At 48.1% G+C, this 14,367-nt stretch overlaps 2 protein-coding genes across 3 annotated transcripts in view; both read right to left on the reverse strand.

Moving 5' to 3' along the window:
• The window catches only part of IGDCC4 (immunoglobulin superfamily DCC subclass member 4), a 263,733-nt gene that overhangs the window by 140,306 nt on the left and 109,060 nt on the right, over positions 1–14,367 (reverse strand). The gene's annotated exons all lie outside the window — the stretch shown is intronic.
• The window catches only part of IGDCC3 (immunoglobulin superfamily DCC subclass member 3), a 97,704-nt gene that overhangs the window by 72,059 nt on the left and 11,278 nt on the right, over positions 1–14,367 (reverse strand). The gene's annotated exons all lie outside the window — the stretch shown is intronic.

Here is a 14,367-nt window from a genome sequence, read left to right on the forward strand (position 1 = left end):
TCGGCGGCACGATTCCGCCGTTCTTGTTCCCACCTGACAAGACACTCGGCATCTTTTCTCCAGTGAAAATACAGCAAATCTCCAAGTGAGAAATAGCAACAGATTAGACCCCTCAGGAAAAAGATAAAATGGACTATTGGCTGTTTAAGAGTCCTTGATTTGAGGAGGATGGGATTGTGGTTCAATTTTATCAGCTGTTCAATAGGTACATTTAATGAACTACATTGCTGGCGGTCTCTCAACTCAGATGGGGATTAGCATTAAACTGGGAGAAAACAAAGCAATTTAATGGAAAAAAACACACGACTGGAGCAAAGTGGAACAGAGACCACTTTGACCTCCACACTATCATGGAAATTTCTAGCTGAACCCATAAAAAGAATCCACAGATACCCTGGATTAAAAAATAAAATCCCCCAAAGTCACCTTGAAGCAATCCCCCATTTATTGCCCATTACAAACTCCTGGTTGTGTAAATTGGATTCAAATGAACGTATTTACATTTGCAGCAGGAACCTCAAGTCAAGCTGTCAAGATGTCACTCTGTCACTCATGTTTTCACTGCACCCCGTCACAACACTGAGACGTTTCTCCCCCACCCCCACCTCAACAGCCTCCTTGGACACAAGGGAATGAGTGGCAGGAAGGAAGGATGGCTGCTGGGAGGGTGTCTCCTAAGGATGCTCTAGTGGAAAAGTGTTATTTGCCTGTGAATTCTGGCACGCCAGGCTCTTATTGTCATTGGCTTCCAGCCAAGCACTGCCAGGACACAAAAAGTCAATTTATGTTGGGATTTTCATTGACTCACTACCCCTCATTCCTCATGTTTTTGGGGCAACTTATTCTGAAAGCTGGCACTGGCCATATGTGGAGTTTTCACGTAAGTGTTCCTCCTAATTAATGGCATGACAGGATGGAGAGTAAATTACAGTGGGCCAGGAACATGTTCACTGTGAAAAGAAGTGTGTGATTCATCTGGGACAATCTATTGTATGTCAAGGATTGCATGACTCCTCTCATTTTCTTTATAAAAAAAAAAGCCCACAGGGGAAAAAAAAACAACAACAAAACAACAGTCTTTAAAACCAGCGTAGTGCCATAAAATCCTGCTCTTCCTAGTGAAGTTTCTGAAGGCAGTAAAAATCTCCAAAATGAAAATAAATTCCAAGTAAGACCAAGATTTACGACTCAAGGTAAAACATTTGAGGGAAAACACCAGGAAGTTACTACTTTTTGCTTTGGAATAGGATGCTAATGGTGCAGTGGAGATGAGGACTATATAAATGAGGAATAAGGTTGGATCCAATCTACAGCACAGGAATTACATCGATATTCCAAAGGATGTGCCAGTCTTCCGAGCTATGCTGCCACCTCTCAGGACCTGAGTTTCACGTGCTCTCAGGAAAAGTGCCCCCAAATCCAGAACTGCTAGGAGGGGTAAGGTCTTCCAGCTCCTGCCCAGCTGCCTACCATGCCAGAGCAATCTGGTAGACATTCTGGGCCCTATGCCATGAAGACAAGCTGGAAAACAAGATAGTTAAAAGTCTCCAAAACCAGGAGACAACCCAAGATACCTCTTAGGAATGATCTATAACCCCAGATTCTGACTTTAGCTGCTCCCAATCCAGAGATGGAAGCACATGGCATGTATCAGAACATCCCATGTTTTACTTCTATTAAAAGAATACTTATTCTCCATACCCACATCTTGCCCTTTTCTCTGAACCAGCTGGTTTGGACCCTGTCAGAGTCAGAAGACTGTGTTAACCAGAGCTGACGTAATAACCCATCAACTCCCCACTCCTCAGAGATGTTCCCCTCAAGCTCATTATCCAAACCCTAAACTGCAAAGAACTACATACCTTCACTGCATAGCAGCAGGAAAAGGGAGGGGAAAAAAATAAAATAAAATAAAATTCACAAGCCCACAATCTAATTAGGAAAAAAACCCCTTCCCATCCTGAAGTGTTTGTCGGTTTTCATCCTGCAAAATGCATCCCAGTGTTCCTTCCCTGCCCAGTGCTGGGACTGCCATTCCACTGCTTCCATCACATGCCAGAAGTGATCAGCATTAGGCCTTCCTAATGTGTCTCAGAAACAATAGCAATTACAGAGTCGACCATTCATATCTAAAGGCTTACCAGACTACAACTTCCCTCAGGAGGCTAAAGACATTTCATCGAAGCAATTATATTTATGTAGCATTAAAGTACTTGCTTTAAAGCCACAGCAGTTACCTTTTTGCATTAGAAGCTGAGCAGTAACGAGGAGCCCTCTCACCCCATCCAAACTCCTCTGAGCATATTTTTTGCCTCTTTAAAGCTTGCTAAAAGACACACGTTGGGTTTTTTGCTGCCTCCGTTTTAATGCTGTTACACTCCCTTACCCGAGGGATCTGACATGCAGATTGGAGCCTATTTACATGACAAGGGACCAAAATGGAAGAAGTTCATCACTTTATGCAGCTTTCCCAGCTCTCATGGTGTCATCAAGGACCTTGTGATGTCTGGCAATGCCGTGAAGCCTCAACTTTCAGTGTTTCACAGCTCTGTCAACCTTAGCTCTTGTTATGTTAAAAGCAAGATGTGTTCAAGCTTTTTTTTTTCTTCACGAATCACAAATGCTAGAAACATGACTTAAGTGTATCCTAACAGCTAAAAGTCAATAGACAACCTAAAGGAACTAATAAGTTGTGATTTTTTTAATGTCAAGAACTCAGAACAAGTGTTAAGATTTCAGGAGGGAAAAGACAGCTCCACTCGGTTTTTTAGTGCTGGAAGCTGGCAATATAGTACATTATTTTCTACTTTTCCTCCCTTTTTCCTACAGGAAGCAAAGTGCCTCCCTCAAAATACTCCACTGATAAATTTCAAAGCACGCATCAAAAACTTGGACTGTGAAGCCTTGGTGTGACATGTCAAATCTCTGCCATTCAATAGCTGATCATACCCTCCCTTTGAGCTGCACCAGCTGCATCCCACCGGCACGCCTGGCTGGCTTGGGATGACAGTGGCAAGTTCAGCAACTGGGATCCTGGCTTGAAAAGACTTTTCCTCCAAAGCAAACGTTGCACCTAGCCCTGAGATGCAGGGAGGGGCTTTTTAGTGCCTGAAGCGCTAACAAGAAGAATGGATTCCTTGTGTCTGACCAACATTTCCTCAATCTGGGCTCTCCACCTTCACTGAAGCACTAAGAAGAGAAACAGATTCCTTTGCTTGACCAAAATTTCCTTGGTTTTGGGCTCTCCTTCCTGAGGTCTTTCTGTTGGAGAGCAAGAGAGCTTGCTGTTGGAGAGCTGGTGCTTCCCAGCTCAGGACCCCAAAGGACTACTCTCTTGTCCTTTTAGGGTAGGAAACCAGCAGCCTGAATTTTGCAGCTGGCAGAGCATCTTGCAGACACGCAAACTAACACGATCCCTCCTGCCTGGGCCCTTCTGAGGATGCTGCAGGCTGGACTGGCTCCTGGCTGCCCTGCCACGTTGCAGCCACCCGTGGTACTGGCCTGGGGATGAACTTGTTGCCATGGCAGGAGTGGAAGCATGTGTGGCGCTGCCGGTATGGCGGGAGTGGCAGCACAGAGCGCCGGCTGCTCCTCCACAACGGCTTTTTGTTGTTCTTTTCTCACCCAGGCAGCCCTGCCACAATGCACCCATCCTCTCACCATGTTGGAGCAGCCTGGCAAAATCCAGCTGACCGTAAAGCACCGTGGCTGAGGGCCCAACACCCCATTTCTCTGCTGCAAACTTAGCCTCTTCCCTGCCCGCTACAGGGCAGGGCATGGGAAAGCAGACCCTGCCACCAAGGACAGGACATAAAGAGATGCCAAAATTTTGAGGCCAATACAGAGAAGGAAATTCTAAGTGAGGGGAAATAGCATCAGTCAAAAAGGAGGTTGTCTCCAGCTACTTATTTCCTCACTGCTGCTGGGATGTTTGTCACAGGACAGGCTTAGCTCGGCTGCTGGGTAGTGCCCCTTTAAATTCCCTTACAGTTCTGATTAGCCTTGCTAAAACTAAGGGCATCTCTCATTCGTACACTAATTAATAGCAGGCTCAGAAGAGTTTGGGATCCCTCGTAGCTGCAGAATTTAACAAGGACAAATACAAAGGTGGACTTAAAAATAAAAGCAATGCTCCTTCCTGAGCAGCGGTTTCAGTGCCTTGGAGATTACAAACCAGCCCTGCTCTGCGTGTCAGCGAGTCTTTCCAAAATAATGAGCCTGCTTCCGTCCCAAGCAGCTCCTGTTGCACTGGAAAAATGAGCAGAAAGGTATTATGGGCTCACACTCACCAGATGGATGTCCTGCTTTGTTCTCCACTTACAGAAAACCCTACACATACAGTTTGGATTATCTTCATTGTAATTCTAATCACCACCTCTCTATAAGGGAGGGAGGGAGGGAAGGATCCTCGACTCAGTCAGGAGAGCTAATTAAAAGTTGTGAGTCATCCAGACTTCTCCACACACTGGAAATGCTTTTGGAAGATCAGGTAATCTCTCTTTCCTGGGGAAACCTAGTTAACAAAAGAAAAATTAAGCAGGCTCCCCTTGGGCAGGGAGCTGTACAAGAACAAATCTTGTTTCCCCTGCGGGACACAGCACCATGAATCACAGAGGTGCTTCAAACTCACTTCAGATCTACCCCAGCACACGGACACAGACACCTCCCTGTGTACCCATCCCCACGCTGGCTTTTAAAACCCATTGTTTAAGAGGCTTTTGCAGACGAATATATGATGGGAGTGATCTGCTTCTCCTAAAGGAACTTTGGAGCCTTCTGGCTGGTTGGGTACAAGCTGGAATGTCTCAGAAACGCCAAACCCAGAAGCCTCAGGAGAACCCAGAGCCAGCGGGGGAGCGAGGTGTACACAGTCCCCCAGCTCCTCAGCCTCCCTGGGCTGCAGAGCGATCAGCACCGAGCAGCACCCGGGGGGGAACGACCCCCCCGGACCCGCTGCGGGGGAACGAGCAGCCGGTGCTGATAACCAGCTCTGACAGCTTCAAGCGGGGTCAGGGCCCCTGGCACCAGCTCGGCGCAGTCTGGGGGAAAAGGCCCCCAAACCCAAAGGACCTGGGGAGCACCGATGCCTCTGTCCCTGATTTCTGGAGACACAAGAGTGTCATGAGATTTGCTCGAGGTCACACGGGATGGCAGTAGTGGAGCTGGGTTTCCCCAGGCATCAACCACCACCCTGCGACAGCCTGAATCCTTAAAACCAGCACCCAGGCTCTGCATCCAAGATGTTGACTAGTCCCCGTCACTCAGAGGCACTGGTCCTGCATGCAAAGAGCCGCTTCTGCCTGGGAAACAAGTGTTGCTGCTCTTTCTGCTCGCCATAAGCAACTAGAGAGATCGGGCAGAGACCACTGCTGGGGTGGGGAAGGAGGGAGAAGGGGTCTAAGTAACTGTGTCCCCAGGCTGCCATTCGTACAGGCAGGTGGAGCCACTGCAGGTCCAGGGCTTCTTGAGGCAGCGGGAGCGCAGCTGAGTGGCTCCATGTGCACCCTGGAGCATCACCTCCACATCCCCCTTTGCAAAGCTCTCTAAAGCAGCAGCAGATTTTAAAGACTTTTGCCAATGGTTATAAAATGTCTCCAAGTATTATTACCTATAGGCTCATGTGAAATACATTGCTTTTATAAAGACTTTTTCTTCTGTCTCCCCTTCTATATTTTATTTTTTCTGAGAGAGAGATTCAAGCTGACCCCCTTGGGGCCCCATCTCTCCTCTCCTCCCGAGCATTAGGATCACTAATGGAAGATGCAGTCAGGACTTTCCCTCCCTCCCCTTTACACATTGCTGTGGGAAACCATGGTGAGCTGGACATGGCTGCTGCTCTGAGCAAACAAAGTGTCTCAGCATGTACCCTCACCTCAGCAGGAGCTTTCATGCCAGGGACCAAAGTGATGTGGCCACATTGCCTGGCCATTCAGGGTAATGTCACAGCAGAGAGCTCAGGACAAGAGCAAACCCCTGGGCTGAGGCTGAACATCCCACTGCCCTCTGGGGAAGATGCTGAGCTGTAGAAAAATAATAACTGACAAACCACACCAAGGAATGAGGGAAAACGGGGGATGGCTCCTTCTGCCTCATCATTTTGGAGATCTGGTCAGTACCATAAATCTGTTTGGATTCAAATCTATTCAGCCTTTGGAACCCCACAGGCCCTGGAGAACCCTCCTGGGAAAAGGAGATGCTCCATTTGATGCTCTTTCCTTCATGCCCAAGGCAAATCCAACCAAAAATACACATGATGCATTTCTGCTAACAAAATTATTTGCAAGCTGATTTTAACTGGCACAGCTTGGGGACCTAGAGACCTAGCTTATCCCAAATAAACGTTATCTCTGACTTTTTATGTGAAGACTTGGGCCAACCTGAATCCCATTTATTCAATGCTCAGTGAAGCCATGAACCCAAACTGCACACCCTTGGCTTTTTCTTGTCCCTCCGGCTGCATCCATGACAACCTCCTTAATGAGAGTTCACTGTCCCCCTTCTCTCTTTGACACCTCCTCCAAATCAATGTTCTTCTCCAGTCTCAGCAAAGCAATGCAATCACTGGTAGGGCAAACTATGGCCTGAGGTGAGGATGGGCACCATCCTGCTGACAGAGATGGGCAGGGAACACAGTGCTCTGAGCTCAAAAGCCACCTGCCAATTTGCAGTGCCATGCTCCAAGATGAGCAATGCAACTGAAGAAAAACAAGCTCCTGCTCCTGGCCAAAAACATCTCACAGGGATCAACCATGAAATGACCCGGCAGGTTCACTGTCCCTGCCCATCCTGGGCACAGCAGGCAGGAAAACACTTGGGTTTTTTCCCTCCATGAAGAAGCACAGAAGGATTGATCAAATACTGCGGAGTACAATGCTGCAGCTGAAGTGTGCACACACTGAGCCTGTTCTGCTACTGCAACACGGCCACTCATTTACATACCAGCAGCCTAGAACTATCTCTTTTGTACACCCAAATTGATCCTCACTCTTAATTAGTGCTCTCAGTTGCAGCAAAATTTCATTTGTTTCTTCCAAACTTGGCCTGATCCATTGTCCCTCTCCTATGACCTGTGAAAATTAGTCATTGAGCTCAGTGACAGTGGTAAGTGCGAAATGCAGCATCAAAGGGACATAATGGGGGCCTCTTAGGACTGACAAAAACCCACCATTAATCAAGGCATGCTCAAGAGGTGCCAACTTACTGAGGCATGTGAGCGGTGCTGCCCCGAGGGCCAGCCCTCCCAGGGGAGGCTGGATGCAGAGGGATGTGTGGGCGCTGGAGGACTCCCCACCAGCCCGAGGACTCCAGCCTGCCCCAGGGAGGAACAGTCTACCTGAGCATGGCTGCTGCCCAGGGAGGTGGTCTCTGCTCTGCAACTCCTGAGGATTTGCCCACTTGCTTTCCAAAAGAGGTTAATCAGCCGAGTTTTTCCAGGCAGCTCCTTGGTTTAGAGGGTGGGGAAGGAGCTTGGCTTGTGGTACCCAACCCACTGCTTTAACTGTCAGGATCCATGTGTGGGACACCACGCCAGATCAGAAGGGAAATGTCAGCATCTCCATCTGTTTCCACAGTGAGCCTGCAGGTTCCCAGGGACAAACACACAACATGGTCCACCCAGCACTGATCCCCTGGTGCTATCCCTGGGCCAAGCAAACAGCACAGAGACTAGAGAGGTGTGGAAGCTGCAGCAAAATCACCCAGGGAATTATCCCAGGGATTGGGGCCTGAAAGCCCTGGAGGCAAACCTGTGCAACCAGGGCAGCCCTGCTCAGTGGGTGAGGCAGCAGAGGAGCAGCTGAAAGGACAGGGGACCAATTTTAGCTGGTGATGGCAGAGAGTTTCAACATCAGAAAACCAAAGCAAAAAGGTAAATCCCTGCAAAACCCAAACCTCCGCAGCAAAGCAGGGTGTTTAAGCCCTCTCCTACAAATCCACATCATTAAGCAGAATAACTTGGACTCGGCAAATCCAAATGACTCTCACTTTCAAGGTCCTGCATTCAGAGGCCCACAATGGAGAACAATGAGGGAGAGAAAAAGCCGAGGATCTTGACGCCGCATTCAGAAGGCCATCTGGTCAGGCCAGCACAGCCAGCGCTGGGAACGGGCAGCGTCGTGGGTTGAGGTTTAATCTGAGCCACTTATTGAGTAACCTCAGGCAAATCGTTTGACCTCCTTTTGCCTCAGTCAACCCAACTGTAAAATTGGGTTTAAAGCAAGAACCTCTCTGAAAACCATATGCTGTGCTGAGGAGGAGTGGGAGCAGCCTCCCCTCCCAGGAACAGGGCTGTGATGGTGGGTAGAGCCAAAACTGGAGCAGAAGAGGTTGATCCCCATATGGAGCAGGGATCCAGCGTCCCTTGGTGTCAGGGAGCTCTGGCCGGTGGTTTTCCCAAGTCTCATCCCACCATCCCTGGGAAAGCACTTTGGCCCCCATGCCCACAAGGACTCACCTGTAAGAGGGTATTTGTGAAATCTGCCTTTGCTCGTTATCACCACTGCACCCAGAGGCCCCAAACATTCCAAGGAGGGTGCCCAAATCCTGATCTTGCAGCAGGCAGAGATCAGCACAAAGTCAGGTATCTTCCTCTACACCTTCTGTGCCCTTCTATTTATTTACATATTTTGCTGTTTTCAGTAACGGTGGTTACACCCATGACCAGAGCTTTGAGGGAAAGGCAGTGATGCCTTCCTTTAACTCGCTGGTTACCCACTAGACCAAGAGCATTGATTGCTCTGGTCAAATGCTCCCAGAAATCAATTCCTACTCACAGCCTTGCCAGTGAATGGCCCCTCTCACCTGGACACCAGCCTTTGCCCCACACACTGAGCACCCTTCTCTTGGCTTGCAACAGTGCAGATAAAACACCATACCCTGCTAACATGGGTCCCCAATAAACACAAAATGGCAACTTCCTCCCCCAGGGTGCTCACAGGCATGTGCAAATGATGGCACTGACAGTAAACTCACCATGGGTTCAGAGAGGGGAAACTGAGGCATAGCTGGTGCATGGATGTTACTGGCTACACCATGGCCAGCTGGGACCCTTGTAGGGCAGGATGACAGTGAAAGCCATATATAGCCATCACACCATCACCAGCCTGCTGGAAAAACAATCGTACAACTAGTGGCATAACAAATCCATAAGCTGAAACGAGCCTGAGTAAAGAGCTGCTGTAGGTGACAGCACAGGAGAGATCCTGGGGTGATGACTGCAAGGAGAAGACCCAGGTAGCAGAGAACTGCTCTTCTAAAGAAAATACCAGAGGAGGGTGACCCCACGCTTCAAGGAGAGGCTGGAACAAAGCAGAGGCAGGAGAAGAAGCAGTGTAACAGCAGGTGAAGCTGGGCACTGTGTTGTCTGCAGAGCTGCCCACGCAGTATCCACAGAGCACTGCCCTTGTGAAAGCTCAGGAGCAGCCTCATGCTGCTGGCACAGGCTGCAGAGATGTCAGAACTTCCTCAGCTGTGCTCCAAGAGTTAATTGAGACAAATAACTCAACAGTGCTCCCATTAATGAAATTCTTCTGATATATTTCCCCTGAGCTTTCTATAAATGACTAAGTGACATTACTGCCTGCAGTGCAAGCCCCCTGTATGAGAGATAACATTGCCAGAGCTAAGGTTGGCGCATCCACGCTAGGAGCCTGGTGGAGAAGTGCAAGATGATATTTAAATAACTATCACACTGCTAAGAAACGAGCAGCCAAAAGAAATATGGTCTTATAATGTGCTCAAGTCTCAGGATGAATCCTGGCTGTTAAACGCAGACACTGAAATGCAGTGGGTGGTAAGTGACAAACTCTTTTAATCCTGCAAATCTACTAAAATTCCCCATCAAATCTCTCCGATCTCCCCCCAGTGACTCCTATATTTGTACATTTTTTTTTGCAGCACACGCAGGGCCAAGTACTGCAGCAGCACAGATGTGAGAGGCAGCACCATGTGAGCCAGCATGTCCTAGAGGCAGCCAGAAGGGCTGATGGAGGGAAATAACCCACTCACCCATCACATCCATCCCCTGGAAACCTCTCTCAGTCTTTTTGCTTTACTTAAATTCTCTCTCTTTTGTTTTTGCTTTTCGTTGTTTTGTTTGGTTGGTTTCTTAGTAATTCCTCATGAGTATTTTCCCTTTCTGAGACCCACTGCTACAAGCCCAGAACTTGGTCTGGGCTTACCAGGAACCATGACAATAAAGAAACATCACTGGCATCGGGACTGAGCCCTTACGCTCAGCATCTGGGCATTAAATGCAAGCAGAACCACCAAAGAGAACCAAAAGAAAATCTTGTTTGTGGATGAAGGAAACTTGTCATGAAACACCAGGGCTTAAACTGCAATAAAATGCAAGTGACCATTAGCCTAAAGCTCCTGGGAGTAACAGGACCATGTTCCTAAGGCTGCAAACCCACACACGTGCTTTAAAGCATCCTTTTACCTTCAGCACGTTTTCACACCACAGAAACGTGTTCTCAAAGTATTCCACTTCCAGCTGCAGAAACAGGTTCCCTTGACCTCACCACAAGCTCTAGGTAGAGCTCTGCTGACAACACTGATACTTTATGTGCACAAGGAAAACCAACAGCAAACCCAGTGTTTGAGGTCTGCTCTGATGTTTTGAGCAGCTCCCAATCAGCATCCAAACAGTGGCACTGCCCAGGAAATACCTTGGTGACAACTTTGGTGCCACCTTATTTAAACCTTAATTTAAAATGCTAACTTCCTAATGAGTGGAACAAAACTGTGTAAAAACATTTCCCACTCTAATCCTGGTTTGATCCCCCCAGTATGGCCTTCTTTTGTAATTACATCCCTTTGTGATCTCACTCTAATGCCTTGTATTGTGACCCATAAAATAATCAGGCCCCTTTGTCTCTCCTTAATCCTTTTAGACTTCCTTCTTGTCTCTACAGTCTTATAAATGCTGCCATTATTTGGGCTCAGCAGCTCTTCCCACCACCCCAGAGCCTGGAAAGGAGGCTGCAGGTTAAACCCTGAATATATTCTGTGCAGAGGAGCTGAAATGATGGGAAGATCTTTCCTGCTTTTAAATCCCTGCAATTCCCAACCTCCTCCCCCAGCCACACAGCTTGGCAGGGAAACCAACTTTGCAAGCATGCATATGCACAAACCTCCCCCTCTTTTTATACTTTGCAGATGACCTTGAGACCCTTGGCTTGAAGGTCACAGCAGCCAGTGTGTTTGAGGGGAGAGGATGTTTGGCCCCAGGCTGGGTGAGAGGAGCTGCTGCTGCTGCTGTCTGCAGGGATCAATGCAGAGAAGAGACATAACATCTGCCTTGTCCTGGCTATCAATCCTGCCCTCCTGCCAGCAGGGTGAGTGCCATGGATGGCCAGGCACAGTGGGATGGAGGAGCAGGATTTGGGGCTGGATGCAGAAGTGAAGGGTGTAAAGGAGCATAGAAGAGATGCATGGTGCTGAACTTGGCTACAAAACAGTCCCCCCACAGCAAAACACAATGAAGAAATCATCTTTACAGGCCCAGATCTCTTCAGAGCTATTCTGAGGTCCCATTGTTCTTCAAATATTGGTCAGGTCCATTCCACCAAGCTTCAAGAAATCTCCTTGGCTCAAAGATTCACAATTGACTGGCTTCCCCTCTTTTCTTTTTTTTTAATATTATAGCACCAAATCAAACAGGGAAAATTGCTGCTCTCAGACCAGATACGTGCAGAGCCTGATCCGATACCCAGTTTGATGGTGATTTCCAATTAGTGGTAACTGCTTGTTATTGAGTGATATAATCAATGGATCTTACTCCACCGGCCGGGCTGTGATTTATGATGATGTGGGGCCAACTCCATCAAATTACAGCATCGGCAAAAAGGGCTGGAAATGCCATGAGACAACATGATCAGAGACAAGTCAGGCCAAGCTAAGCAAAGGGTGGTGATGAGAAGAAAGGCGGCTCTGTTTTGGGGAGCTTGCCTTCCAAAGAAGGTATCTTCATCCACTGACAGCAAAGGCATGCAGCAGCCTCTGAGACATACCGCGCAAGGGAAATACAGCTCCTCGAAGAGCTCCACAAAGACACAGCCAAGGAGTGACTCCAGAGAACACTCTGCCTCCAAAACTGATTTTAATTAAGACAGCTCAGAGTCATGTGAAATTATGAAACTGTCATTAGGAGAAAGAAAAGATCTATACTCAAGAACCTGATCAGATTATAAAAATATGTTGCATTCCACAATCTTTTAAACTAACACACTAGGGTTTGAAAAGATGCAGAAGCAGCAACTGAAAAAATTCCAACCAGGGTGTTGGGCAGAGGGTGGAATGCCAAGGGCCTCTGCTCCACTCAGTCACGTCTAGGCTTCTTGCACACTTACACTTGCTCAAAAGAAGGCTGCACTACAAAAATATTAACAACATGTTCAGCACCTGATCTGCCAGTCCACAAACCAGCCACAGTCCACATCCCTCCACTGAGTATCTTCAGTTAATAAGGATGACATACAGAAATTCCCCCAAATTTTAGTTAAATAAATGTCATGAGGCAATTTTTAGGATGAAGGTTCTAAGGAGTGCTCAGTCCATCAGGAAACCCCAGGCACCCCGAGCCCATCGGGGCCGCACACGCAGCATGTTCTTCCAGTTAAATTTTACTCAATGCCAAGTGTTGAAGTAAATTTGAAACATAAAAATATGATATCCAGCCCCCATTTCCTGAATGCAAATATGTACATTCCTCTGAGCCAAGAAGATTATATTCCAAGCAATAATACAAAGCCAGGGTCTGTAACGGTGATGTGAGACTAACAGCCTGCCTTTGAAGACAGCAAAAAGTGCAGCAGAGCTCTCGAGGGGCTCCGGTCTGTCAGATCCCTTTTATTCCTCAGTAGCACGGCCTTGATCAACTTTCAAGATTTTTGTTTGTGAAAGGGTTTTATTTCTCCTTTGCTTTTGTGTTCAGACGTCAGGCTCAGAGGGAAGAAGAGATCGACACTGGGATGAGGTTTACCCACCAGCAGTGTTTACTCTGCTTGGCAAAGGTCTGCTAAGCTCTGGGGTATTTTTTTTTCCTTCCAGGCTGCCAGCACCCATTCCTTCACTGCACCAGTCCCCTCATCACCAAAATGGGGATAATTACCCTCCTCCTTTGTTTGACTTGCTTATCAGGACTTGGGGCAAGGAAAATTGCTATTACTTGTGTGTAACCACCCTGAGACATGGGAGCTCCAGGGTACAACTGTGATTCATTCTTAGGAGACTTCATCTATGTTTAACCAAGCCCTAAGTGCCAGCACACGCTCCCACAGTTCAGACACAGGGGGAGTTTTCCCTGAGGAGCAGGTTGCATTTACCCACAACATCCTGTTTTATTCCCATTATCCACAGGCACCTGCAGCACCCAGGCCAGGTGCCTCCTGTTTTGTGCTAGTTTCACCCAGATCTTTTCTCAGGGCTGGCAAGAAACCAAGCCTGAAGCAAGAAGAGAGTCCTAAGCATTTTCAACATGACCCTTTTTTCATTTTGATGCATGCAAAACAAAAGGAAATGCTACTCAGGGACACACAGCACATCACATACATATTGATGCAGGAGGCGAGATAACTGTGCTTATTGACAATCCACTATCCCAAAGGTAATTCCTCTGGCTCTCATGCCTCCTCTTTCCAGGTTCGAGAAGTTTGACATCGTGCTTGTGCACCAGCCAGCTCCCAGCTCAGAAATGCCATTCACCAAAAGTGCTCCAAGGTTTCGCACCGCAAGAGAGACAAGTCTGAGATCCAGCTGCTAATCTGGCAGGGACCCAAAGCCCTTGGCTCCTGGACAATGTCACTTCTTACAGGACTGAAAAGCTAGGTTTGCAGATGGCCACTTGATGCACTCAGGGATTGTTACACACAAGGGCTGGAGTGTTCCCTTGGTGGGCTGCCAGCCGGCCCTGGCGCTGCAGGGAGCAGGCGGCCACGCTGCGAAAGGCTCCCCCAGCCCCAGACTTCACCATAGACTTTTTCTGCTTTGCACTAAAAGATCACGGTGCAATTTGCAAATGCAAGGGAAGCAGCAGTAAGTGGCTTGCAAAGCAAGAAGAGTGGTGACCATCTCCCAGACAAGTTGGAGAGCCCTTCATTAGAACTTAAGAAACCAGCATCAGGCCAGGCCATGGGACCATACCAGACACCCTTCCTCACACCCATATATAAAATACACCCAGCAGCAACTTCTGGTTGAATACAAAAAGGATTAGTGGCTGCACCCAGAGAGCCCACAGACAGTCTGTGGGCAAAGCTGCCCACCAACACCACAGGGACAGAAACCACCATGCCACCTCAGCTCTGCTGTCAGCCCCAGGGCAAACTCCAACCAGCAACCAGAGCTGGCAAGAGGGAACACCACAGC

Source organism: Apus apus, chromosome 10 (assembly GCF_020740795.1).
Source record: "Apus apus isolate bApuApu2 chromosome 10, bApuApu2.pri.cur, whole genome shotgun sequence".
NCBI lineage: Eukaryota > Metazoa > Chordata > Aves > Apodiformes > Apodidae > Apus > Apus apus.